This window comes from Marmota flaviventris, chromosome 4, assembly GCF_047511675.1.
Source record: "Marmota flaviventris isolate mMarFla1 chromosome 4, mMarFla1.hap1, whole genome shotgun sequence".
Lineage (NCBI taxonomy): Eukaryota > Metazoa > Chordata > Mammalia > Rodentia > Sciuridae > Marmota > Marmota flaviventris.
In genome coordinates, this window is record NC_092501.1 from 80769923 (window position 1) to 80783623 (window position 13701).

Sequence of the window (13701 nt, forward strand, 5' to 3'; positions counted from 1 at the left end):
TAAATCTAACACTAAACCTAACCCTAACACTAACCATAACCCTATTCTTAACCATAGCACTAATCCTATCCATTACCCTAACCCTAACCCTAATCCTAACCCTAATGTTAACTCTTGGCCTAACCCTAACAAATTCGCTAACCCTAACCTATCCATTACCCTAAACATAACCCTAACCCTAACCTAACCTAATCCTAAACCTAGATGTAACACTAACCCTAAAACTAGCCTTAATTTTTACCCTAGTTCTTACATTAGCCGTAGCCCTAAAGCTAAAACAAAATAGAGCCTAGCCCTAATCCAAGCTCTATCCCTGGATTTAACCCAAACCCTAACCCTAACCCTAACACTATCCCTAACACTAGTGCTAACCCTATCCCTTACCCTAAGCCAAACTCTAATCCTAAAGCTACCCTAGTCCTAAACCTAATTCTTAGCCTAACACAAAACCTAACTCTATTACTAGTCCTAACCCTAACCCTCAGTCCAGTGTTATCACTATCCCAAACCTTAACCCTAAACCTGACACTTATCCTGAACCAAACACTAACCATAGGTCTAAACATGACCCTAACCCTAAAACACCCTCTAACATTGGCACTACCTGTAACACTGTTCCTAATCCTAACCCTAACCTAGACCTAGACCTACACTTAATCCTTCATCTATTGATGAACCTAGGCCTATCCCTAAACAAAAACTTAGCCCTAGCCCTAATAATAACCCTTAACCTAACTCAAACACTAACCCTACCCCTAGACCACAGCCTAGTCCTAATGCTGGCCCTAACAATAAACATAACCCAAAAAGAACACTGACCCTTACCCTAACACAAAACCTAGCTCTAAACCTTATCCTAACAAAAAATGTAGCCCTAAAACTAGACCTTGCCATATCACTAACCCTGAAACTAGCCATAACCATAGGCCAAAACTTACCTCTAATTTTATCCATTGCCCTATCCCTAAACCTAACCTCATTACTAACCCTAGCCCCAACTCTCACACTGACTCTAACACTAATACTTGTCCTAGTCCAAACACTACCTCAATCCTAACCCTTAAATTTAACCTATCCCTCAATCTAACATTAACCCTATCCCTAATCCTAACCTTAACCCTAGACCTAAACCTAACTCTAAGCCTACATTTTACCCTAATACTAACCCTAACCTTAATGATAAACCTAGCCCAAACCCTAGCTCTAACACTACCCATTACCCAAACCCGAACTCTAACCCTGATGATAACCCTAGCCATTACCCTAAATCTACCCTAACCATAACCTTAGACATAACCATAAACCTAACCCTTGCCATAGAGCTAATTCTTGCTCAAACCCTAACCATTACACTAAACCTAACCCTAAACCTGTCCCTAACCCTAACCTTAAGGAGAAACCTAACCCTAAACCTAACCCTTACATGACATCAAACCCTATCCAATACCCTAAACCTAATGATAACCCTAGCCCTAACCTTAACTTTAAACATGACCCTAACCATAACTATAACCTAGACCTAACCCTAAACCTAAACCTTGCCCTAGCGCTAACCATAGCTCTAACTCTAAACCATATCCTAAACCTAAACCTAACTCTAACCCTAGGCCTAAAACTAACTCTAGCCCTAATATTAACCATAACCCTAGCCCTAATTTATCCATTATCCTAAGAACAACCATAACCCTAAGGTTAACCCTAGGCCTAACCATAACCCTTTTGCCAACTCTAACCCTATAAATTAAAATACACATAACATGAACTCTAAACCCAAACAAACATTATCCTAACCAAACCCTAATGCTAAGTCAAGCTCTAAACCTAAACCCTAACCTAAACCAAACCCAAAACGTAATTCTAACCCTAATAATACCCCTAACTATAAACCTGGCCCTTACCCTAAACCTAACCCTTACACTAGACCTAGCCATAAATCCAACCATCAATCTATCTATAATGTAATCCTAGACCTGACACTAATCCTAGTTCTAATTCTTGCCATAACCCTAAAACAAACCCTAGCCCTCATTGTAGCCATAAATCTAGCCTTATTACTAAACCAAACCATAATCCTAGCCCTAACCAAAATTCTAACCTTTGACCTAGCCCTAAAACTAGTTCTTAAACCATACATACCTTCCCCTAAACCTAACCATATCCCAAAACCTAAACCTAAGCCTAAAACTAGACCTAAACCTAATACAAACATTAGACCTAATCCTAGCTCTAATTTACCCCTAAACCTAACCTAACCCTAGCCCTAAGTCTAACTCTAACTCTTGCCCAAGACGTATTTCTAGTGCTAACCCTATCCCTTACCTTATTCCTATCACTTGCCTTTACATTAGCCCTAACCATACCTCTAGTGCTAATCCTATATCTAATCCTAACTCTAAATTGAACCCTAACCGTAAGCTAAATCTCTCATTAACACAAGCCAAATACTAATGCTAATACTAAAACTAGACCTAAACTAGCCCTATCCCTACAAAACCACAAAGCCAAAGCCCTAACCCTAACATTTAACATAAACCAAACCCTAAGCCTAAACATAGCCCTAAACCTAGCTCTAATTCAAGTCCTATCCCTAACACTAAAACATACCCTGACCCTGAAACTGAACATAACACTAACCCTAGCTCTAAACATCACTCAAAACCTAAACCTTAACCTAAAACTAGACCTAGCCCTAACCCTAACCCTAAAATTAGTTCTAATCATAACCCTAGTTCTTACATTAGCTCAAGCCCTAAACGTAGCCCTAATTTAACCCAAAACCTATCCCTAATCAGCGCCCTAACCATAATCCTAATTCTATCCCTAACACTTACCCTAAACCTTACCTTAACACTAAACATCGCCATAACCCCAAACCTAACCCTAACCCTAGCCTTAATCCTAAACATAAACCCAGCCCTAACCCCAGCTGTAATCCTACCCATTACACTAATGCTAATCTTAACCTTAATGCTAACCCTAGGATAACCCTAAACCTATTCCTAAGGCTAAACCTATACATTACCGTAAACCTAAGCTGAAACCTAAACCTAATCATATGCATAAAACTAATCGTAACACTAATAATCTTAACCCTAAAACTATCTAAAACCATAACCCTAGACCTGATATTAGCCCTAACCCTAATGAAGCCCTAACCCTAGAAAAAATTCTAGCCCTAATCCTATCCCTAATCTTAGCCTTAATCCTAAACCTAACCCTAACCATAAACCTAAATCTAATTTTAACCCTTGCCCTAGTTCTAAAGCTAGCTATAACATCATACTAACCATAATCATAACCATAACCCTAGCCATAAACCTAGGCTCAGCCTTAATACTAAACCTAGCTCTAATCCTAGTCATAATTAAGCCCTAATTCTAAATCCTAGCCCTAATTAAGGCCTAAATCTAACCCTAACACTAAGACTAACTCTCTTGCCCTAGCCCTATCTCTAATTCTAACCCTATCCCTTATGATAACGCAAACCCTAGCCCTAACCCTATCCCTAACCTTCGCTGTAGCCCTAAACCTAGATCTAACCCTAAGTCTAAATCTAACCATAAAACTAAGCATAAACCACACTCTAACACTAGCTCTAACCCTAATGCTAATTTGAAAACTAGCCCTAACCCAAACCCTAGCCCTCAAGCAAAACTGAGCAATAGAACTGACCCTAACCCTTAACGTAAACCAAAACCTAACCCTACACCTAGCACTAAACCTAGCCCTAATTTGAGTCCTAACCCTAACCCTAGTACTAATACTAACTCTGACTCTGACCTTAACACTAACCCTAGCTCTACATATTACCCTATCCCTAAACCGAATCCAAACACTAGACCCTGCCATAAACCTAACCCTAAAAGTAGCCCTAAACATAATGCCAGTTCTTAAATTAGCCATAGCCCTAAACCTAACACAAAAGACCTAGCCCTAATCCAAGGCCTAATCCTAGCTTTAACCCTAACCCTAACCATGGCCCTAACCATAACCCTATCCCTAGTCCTAATCTTAGCTCTAACACTATTTCTTACACTTAGTCAAAATCTCACCCTATTGCAACCATAGTCCTAACCCTAATTCTATGCCTACCCCAAACCCTAACTCTACTACTAGTCCTAACCCTTATTCTAGCTCTAAACTTAACCCAAACCCTAACTCTAACCCTACCCTTATTCTGACCCTAACACTAAACCTAGGTTTAAACCTGAACCTAACCCTTATCCAAAATATAACACTAGCCCTACCATTAATCCTAACCCTAAACCTAACACTAACACTAGCCCTAAACATAAACCTAATCCTAAATATAGCCATATCCCTAGCCTTAGCCCTAACAATAACCCTTAACTTAAACCAAACACTAACTCTACCCCTAGACCTAACCGTAGTCCTGATTCTGGACCTAACCCTAAATCTAATCTTAACCTGAACCCTGAGACTTACCCTATAACAACCCCTAGCTCTAAAACTTATCCTAACCCAAAAACCAACCATAACACTAGATAAACTCTAAATCCAGCCATAACCATAATTCTAGCTCTTACGTTACCCATATACCTAACACTAGTCCTAAACCTAACCCTAAGCATAACTCTAATCCTAAACCTAGCCCTAACCCTAACCCTAACCTTCGTTCTAGCCCTAACCCTAGATCAAACCCTAAACCTTACCCTAAACATAACCCTAGCCCAAAACCTAAACCTCACCTTAACTTTAGCCCTAATCCTAACTGTAACATTAGCCCAAATTCTAGCTCTAACTCTACCCTAAAACTAATGATAACTCTAGTCCTAAACTTAACCCTAACCATACCCTAGCCCTGACTGTAAACCGATGCCTCACTCTAGCCCTAAACCAAGCTTAATACCTAATCCTTACATGTAAACTAAACCTAACACTAACCCAAGGTCTAACCCTAACCTAACCACAGCTCTAATCCTAACTTTAACCCTAGCCCTAACTCTAGCTCAAATCCTATCCAATACCCTAATCCTAAACTTAACCCTCATGATAACAAAGGATATAAAGCTAAACCTACCCTAACCCTAAACATAAACATAACCCTAGAATTAACAGTGAACCTAACCCTAACCCAAAACCTAATCTACCTCAAACACTAACATAATCTTAAACCTAAACCTAATGCTAACCTAAACCTAAACCTAAACCTATCTCTAACCTGAAATCTAAACCTATTACCCTAACCCTAATGATAACCCTATACCTAACCGTAAAACTAACTATGACTATAACCCTAGACCAAACCCTATTTTAACCTCAGCCATAGCAAAAAATTTAGCTCAAACCCTAAACCATAACCTAAACCTAATCCTAATTGTAACCCTCACCCTAAACCTGATCCTAAACTTAACTCTAGCCCTAATGCTAACCATAAAACTAGCCCTAATCCTAGGTATAACCCTATAAATTACCATAACAATAACCATTACTCTAAAGGTAACCCTAGGAGGCCTAACCCTAAACCTACGACAAACCCTAACCATAATCATTACCTTAAACATAACCTAACCCTAAACCTAACATTATCCATTACCCTAACTTTAATTCTAACCTCAATACTAATATGAGCATTAACCCTAAACGTTAACCTAACCAAACCTGAAGCCTGACCCTGACCCTGATAATACCCCTGCTCTTACTCTGACCCTTTCACTAAATGAAACACTCTAATTGACCTGGCCATAAACCTAACCCTAAAAATATTACTAACTATAAACCTAGCCCTGACATTAGTCATAGCCCTCATTCTTGCCCAAAACCTAACACAAAACCTAGTCCTAATCCTAGCCTTAAATCTAGCCTTAATTCTAAACCTAAACATAAACATATCCCTAACCCTAAAACTATTCATAAAACTAGCTGTAACCATAGTGATAGCACAAAAAAAGAAAAAAAAAAAAAAAAAAAAAAAAACAAGCTACAGGCCTATCAGTAACCTTAACTTAAACCAAAACCTAGCGCTACAACTAGAAATAACTCTAGCCCCAAGTCTGAAACAGACTTATATCCTAACCCTTACCCTAGCTTTAAACAACACCCTAAATATAAACTAAACCCTAACAGTAACCCTAGCCCTAATTCAAGTCCTAACACTAACCTAAAAACTATCCCTGATCTGCCTGATATCCTAACACTAACCCTAGCTATAAATATCACCCTAATCTTAAACCTAACCCTAACACTTTAACTGCCCCTAACCCTTACCCTAATTGTAACCTTTGTTCTTATATTAGCCATTGCCCTAACTCTAGCCTTAAACCTTACCTAAAAACTAGCACTAATCTGAGACCTAAACGTAGTTTTAACCCTAACCATAACCTAAACCTAGCTCTAACCCTATCCCTTACCTTAGCAAAACTTTAACCCTAATGGTAACCCTAGACCTATCTCTAATCCTTATGCTAACCAAATCCTAACCCTATTAAAAGTCCTAAATCTAGATCTCATTCTATCTCTAATGCTATCCCCAAACCTAACCCTAAACCTGACCCTTATTCTGACCATAACATAAACCCTAGGTCTAAACCTGACCCTAATCCTAAACCAAACTCTAACACTAGCCCTACTTGAAAACTTGTGCATAAACCTAATCCTACCACTAGCTCTAGACTTAAACCTAATCCTAAATATAGCCTGAACTCTAGCTCTAGATCTAAACAAAATCCTAGCCCTAGCCCTAACAAAAACCTTTACTTAACCCAAACACTAACTCTACCTCTAGACCTAAACCTAGTCTTAATTCTGGCTTTAACCCTAACTTTAACCCAAACACTGACCCTGTCTTTAACACTAAACCTACCTCTAAACCTGAAAATAATCAAAACCTAAACCTAATTCTAGACTCAGCCATAATCCTAACCCTAAAACTATCCCAAATCATAACCCTAAATCTTACATTACCCATTGCCTTAACCCTAGGTCTAAACCTAACACTAAACGTAGAGCTAATTTTAGGCCTAAACCTAGTCCTAAGATAATTCTAACCCTAACTCTAGAGCTATACCTAACCCTAGTCCTCACCTTAGTCCTAAGGTAGCTCAAAGCCTAACACTTACCATAAACATAAACCTAGGCCTATCCCAAACTCTCACCCTAACCCTAGCCCAAATCCTAAACTTAGCCCTAAACCTAGATCCAAACCTACCCATTATCCTAACCCTAAAACTAAACTTATTGATAATCCTAGCCCGAACCATAATTTTAAACCTAACCCTAACTAGAAAACTAACCATAGACATAACCCTAAAATTAACACTCAGCATGTCCCTAATTCTACATCAAATCATAAATCTAACTATAACCCTAAACATAACCTTAGCTCTAAAACCTAACGCTACCACTAATTCTAACTCTAAACCCAAATCTAAACCTAACCTTACCCTATCTGTTACCTTAACGCTAACCCTAAAGTTAATGATAACCCTTGCCCTAACACTATCACTACACCTAGATCTAACCCTAGCCCTAATTCGAGTCCTAATCATACCCTTAAAAATAATCCTGATCCTGACTTATATCCTAACACTCATCCTAGCTGTAACCACCACCCTAACACTAAACCTATCCCTAGACCTAACCCTAAACCTAGCCCTAACACTAGCTAAAAACTTAAACTTTATGCTAAACATAACCCTAAACCTAACCCTAAACCTAGTTCTAATACTAACTCTAACCCTAACTCAAGGGATATTCCCAACCATAACTCTAGTTCTAACCCTACCAATTACCCTAAGTATAACCCTTACCATAATACTAAGCCTAACCCTAGCCATATCACTAACGCTAACCGTATCAATTATCCTAAACCAAACCTGATCCATAAAACAAACTCTACCTATACCCTAACCCTAACCCTAATGCTAATTTGAGCCATAAACCTAAGTCCTTATCTAAGCCAAATCCTAATCCCAGAGCCCTAAACCTGACCCTTACCCTAAACATAACCCTTACACTAGACATAGCCATAAGCCTAACCCTAAAACTATCTTTAACCATAACCCTAGACCTGATATTAGCCATAGCACTAATCCTAGCCCTGATCTAAGAAAGCACTAGCCCTCATCCTAACCCTAAACCTAGCCCCAAACCTAGCCCTAACCGTAACTCTAACCCTCACTGTACGTCTATACCTAGCTATAACACCATTCTTTATGCTAAACTTAAACCTAACCCTATCCCTATTGCTAGGCCTAAGCTGAACACTAACCCTAGCCCTAATCCTAGCCCTAATTTAACCCTATCCCAAACCCTCAATCTAATTTTAGCCCTATCACTAACTCCAACTCTCACACTAGCCTTATCCCTGGTTCAAACTCTATCCCTTACCATAACTCTAACCCTGGCCCTAACACTTGACCTATACTTAATCCAAGCCTAATCCTAGATCTAAACCTAACTATAAATGTAAACTTAACCCTAAATCTAAGCCTAATACTAACACTAGCCCTAACCATAATACTAATTGTAAAACAACCCTAACCCTAGGACTAAGACAAAACCGAGCAATAGACCTAACCCTAAACCTAAACTTAAACCAAACCCTAAACTACTACAAGAACTAATCCTAGCCCTAATCGAGTCCTAACTCTAACATTGAAATTAACCCTGACCCTGACTCATCTCCTAACACTCATCCTAGCTCTAAATATGACACTAAACTTAAACCAAACCCTAACAGTAAACCTTGTTCTAATTCACGCCCTAACTCAAACCCCAATACTAACCCTGACCCTGAATACAATCACAAAACTAAACCTAACTCTAAATATCACCCTAACTTCCAATCTAACACTAACACTATAACTACCCCTAAAGCTAACCCTAATTGTAACCCTGGTTCTTACATTACCTGTTGCCCTAACCCTAGCCCTAACACTAACTCAAAAACTAGCCCTAATCTGAGCCCTACACTGAGCTTTAAACCTAACCCTAACCGTAACCTTACCCCTAACACTAGCTCTAACCCTATTCCTAACCCTAAGCAAAACCCAAACCCTAATGGTAACCCTAGACCTATCCCTAATCTTCAGGCTAATCAAAAGTCTCACCATAGTAATAGTCCTAACCCTAGCCCTCATTCTAGTTCTAACCCTATCCCGCACCTTAACTGTAACCTTGACCTTTATTCTGTCCATAACACTAACCTAGGTCTAAACCTGAACCTAACACTAGACAAAACCATAACACTAGCCCCACCAGTAACCTTATACCTAAACCTGACCCTATCACTAGCCCTAGACCTAAACCTAATTGTAAATCTAGCTTTCACTATACCTCTAGACCTAAACAAAAACCTAGCCTTAGCCCTAACAATAACCCTTAACTTAAAGACTAATCCTACCCCTAGACATAAACCTAGTCTCGATTCTGGCTTTAAACTTAATTATAACTCTAACCTTAACACTGACCCTGCCTTTTACACTAAATCTATCTCTAAACCTGACCCTAACCAAAAACCTAAACTTAACACTAGACATAACCATAACCTTAGCCCTACAAGTAGCCCTAATCATAATCCTAGCTCTTACATTACCCATAGCCCAAACTCTATGCCTTAACCTAACACAAAACTAGAGCGAATTCTAGGCCTAAATTTAGCCCTAAGCGAAACCCCATCCCTAACCCTAGCCCTAACCCTAGCCCTAAACCTAAACCTAGACTTAGTCTAAAATTTTACTAAAAGCCTATCATTTACCAAAAATAAAAACTTAGACCTATACCTTACTCTAAACCCTAAACCTAACCCTAACCATAAACGTAAACCTAGCCTTAATCCTAGCTCTAAACCTACATTTTTACCTAACCCTACACCTAACTGTATCGATAACCCTAAACTTAACCCTAACTTTAACCCTAACCCTAACCGAAAACTAACCATATACCTAACCCTAAAACTAACACTTGGCATAGCCCTAAGGCTAGCTCAAATCCTAACCCATACCATAAACCTAAACATAACTGTAGTCTTAACATTAACTCTAAAACTAATTCTAACCCTAAACCTAAACCTAAACCTACATCTAACCATATCCATTCCCCTTACCCTTATTCTAACCCTAATGAAAACCATAGCCCTAACCTTAACCCTAACCCTACAACCTACCTTAATTATGTCCCTAGACCTAAGGCTGAACCTAATCCTCGACCTAGCCCTAGCACTAACACTAGCTCAAACCCTAGCCCTTAGACTAAACATAACCCTAGCCCAAACCCTCACCCGAATTCTAGCCCTAATTCTAACCATAACCACAGCCCAATCCCTAGCTCTAACTCTATCCATTAACCTAACCATAACCCTAAACCTAAGGCTAAACCTAGCCCTAACCCTAACCCTAACTCTAACCCTCACTCTATCCCTAGCCCTGATTCTAACCTGAAACCTCAATCTAGCCCTAACACTTACTCAATCCCTGACACTTACCCTTAACCTAACCATAAGAAAATTATATGCCTAACCCTAAACCTAACCCTAACACTTGCCCTACTCCTAAACTTAAAAATAGATTTAACCATAGCTCTAACCCCACCCATCACCCTAACCCTAACCATAAATGTTCGTGATAACCCGAGCACTAACTCTAAACCTACTCTAACCTTAACTGTAAACCTAACCTTAGACCCAACCATAAACCTAAGCCTTGGCGTAGTCATAACCCTAGCTCAAACTCGAACAATTATGCTAAACTTAACACTAACCCTAGTCCAAAACATAAACCTAACCCTAATCCTAACCCAACATTTAAATCTATTACCTTAACCCTAATGATAATTCTAATTTTAACCCTAGACTTAATCCTAAACCTAAACATATTTTTAGCACTAACTCTAGCTCAAACCCTAACCCATACCCTAAACCTAACCCGAGCCTTAACCCTAAACCTAACCCTAACTCTAGCCCTAATCCTAAACATAGCAATAGCCCTAATCCTAGCTTTAAAACTATCCATTAACCTAATGATATCCATAAACCTAATGCTAACCCAAGGCCTAACCCTAACCCTATCCATTAACCTAAACCTAACCTGAGCCCTAAACCTCACCTGAATTCTAAACATAACCTTATCCATTACCTTAACCCTAACTCAAACCTAATGCTAATTTGAACCATAAACCTAAACCTAAACCTAACCCAAATTCAAAACCTGACTCTATTAAACATCCCTAGCTCTCAAGTTGAACCTCACCCTAATCATAACTCCGACACTTGACCTAGCCATAAATCTTACCCCCAAAATATTCCTAACCATAACCCTGGACCTGATATTAGCCATAGCCCTAATTCTTGCCATAACCCTAACACAAACACAAACCCTCATCCTAGCCCTAAACCTAGACTTGATCCTAACCCGAACCCTAATTTTAGCCCTATCCCTAATTTTATCCCTTGCCCTAATTCTGAACCTTGCTATAACCCCATCCCTTCCCCCAAAACTAACCCTAACTCTAACCCTAGACTTAACCCTTATACTAATCCTAGACCTTAACCTAGCCTTAATTTAGCCCTAACCCTACCACGAGCACTAAGACTAACTCTAACTCTCCCCTAGCCTTATTACTAGATCTAACCCTATCCCTTACCATAACCCTAATACTTGCCCTAACCTTAGCAATAACACTAGCCCTAGCCCTAACCCTAGAACTAAACATAACTCTAAGTCCAACCCTAGCACTAAGCCTAAACATCACACTAACAATAGCCCTAACACTAACATTAATACTAAAACTAGACCTAATCTAGTTCAAGCTCCAAAACCAAACCAAGCCAAAGCTGTAACCATAACCCTTAACATAAACCAAAACCTATCCCTCCACCTAGCCCTAAACTTATCCTTAATTCCAGTCCTAACCAAACCCTAAAACTAATCTTGAGCCTGACTCTAACCTTACACTAACCCTAGCTCTAACATCAACCTAAAAGTATACCTAATTCCCAAACTAGAACTAGCCTTAACCATAACCCTAAAAGTAGCCCTAATCATAACTCTAGTTATTACATTAGCCATAGCCCTAATCCTAGCCCTACCCCAACCCAAAATCTAGCCCTAAACAGAGACCTATATCTCGTTATAACCCTAAAAATAGCCCTAGCCCTAACCATTACCGTAAAACTAACCCTAATCCTAAAACTGGCCCTAACCCTAACCCTAACCCTAGACTTAATCCTAATCCTACTCCTAACTCTAGCTCTAATCCTATCCATTGCCCTAAACGTATCCCTAACCCTAATGCTAACCCTAAACTTAAACCTAATTCTAAATCTAGACCTGACACTAAACCTAACTGCCGCCCTAGCCATAACCATAGCTCAAACCCTAAAACTTACCCTAACCCTAACCCTAAGCCTAGCCTTAACCCTAATTAAAGCCCTAATTTTAACCACAATGCTGGCCCTAAACCTATCCATTACCCTAAACATAAGAATAACCCAAACATAGCTCTAAACATAGCTCTAAACCCATCCATTACCCTAACACTTACTATAAATATCATGACAACTATAGTCCTAACCCTAAACCTACTCTAACCATAACTGTAAACTTAACCCTAGTCCTAACTCTAAACCTACTCTAACTCTAACTGTAAACCTAATCCTAGACCTAACTGTAAACCTAATCCTTGCTATAGTCCTAATCATAGCTCAAACCCTAAGAGTTATGCTAAACCTAAAACTAACCTTGTTGTAAATCCAAATCTAACCCTATCCATTTAGGCCTAACCCAAAACCTATCACTAACACAAAACTTATTGTTACTTAAACCTAACCTGAACACTAAACCTAACCCTTTCAATTACTCTAACCCTAAACGTAACCCTAAACCTAATGCTAATTTGAGCCCTAAAACTAAACCAAAACCTAACTCAAACTCTGAACAAGACACTGACTCTAATAACACACCTAGCCCTAAACCTGACCCTTACCCTAAACATAACCCTTAAACTAGACCTAGCCATAAAACTAACCCTAACTGTATCCCTAACCATAACCTTAGACCTGACATTAGCACTCTACCTAATTTTTGCCTTAAACCTATCCCAAACCTGAGACCTCATCCTAACCCTAAACGTATCCCTAACCAAAATCCTAATTTCAACCCTTGCTCTAGTTCTGAACCTAGGTATAACCACATCCCTTCCCCTAACCCTAACCCTAAACCTAACACTGTCACTAACACTAACCCTAGACCTTACCCTAGGCCTAATCCTAAGAGTAACCATAGCTCTAATCCTAGGCCTAATTTATTGCTATCTGTAACCATACCTCTAACCCTAGTCCTAAAACTAAACCTAACTCTAGCCCTAGACCTATTTCTAGTACCAACCTTATCTATTGACTAAACCTAACACTAACCAAAAGCTTAGTCCTAACCCTAGTTTTAGTCTAACCCTAACTCTAAATCTAACCCTAACTCTAAACCTAAACCTCACCCTAACACTAGCCCTATCCCTAATTCTAATTTGAAAACTAGCTCTAACCCTAGCCATAGCCCACAAACAAAACTGAGCCATAGCCCTAATCCTAAGCCTTAACCTACACCAAATCCTAATGCTACACCTAGTAATAACCCTATCTCTACAACTAATACTGACCCTGACTCTGAGCCTAAAAATACCTTTAAACGTCACCTTAACCCTAAACTTAAACCAAACACTGGACCTAGCCCTAATCCTAACCCTAAA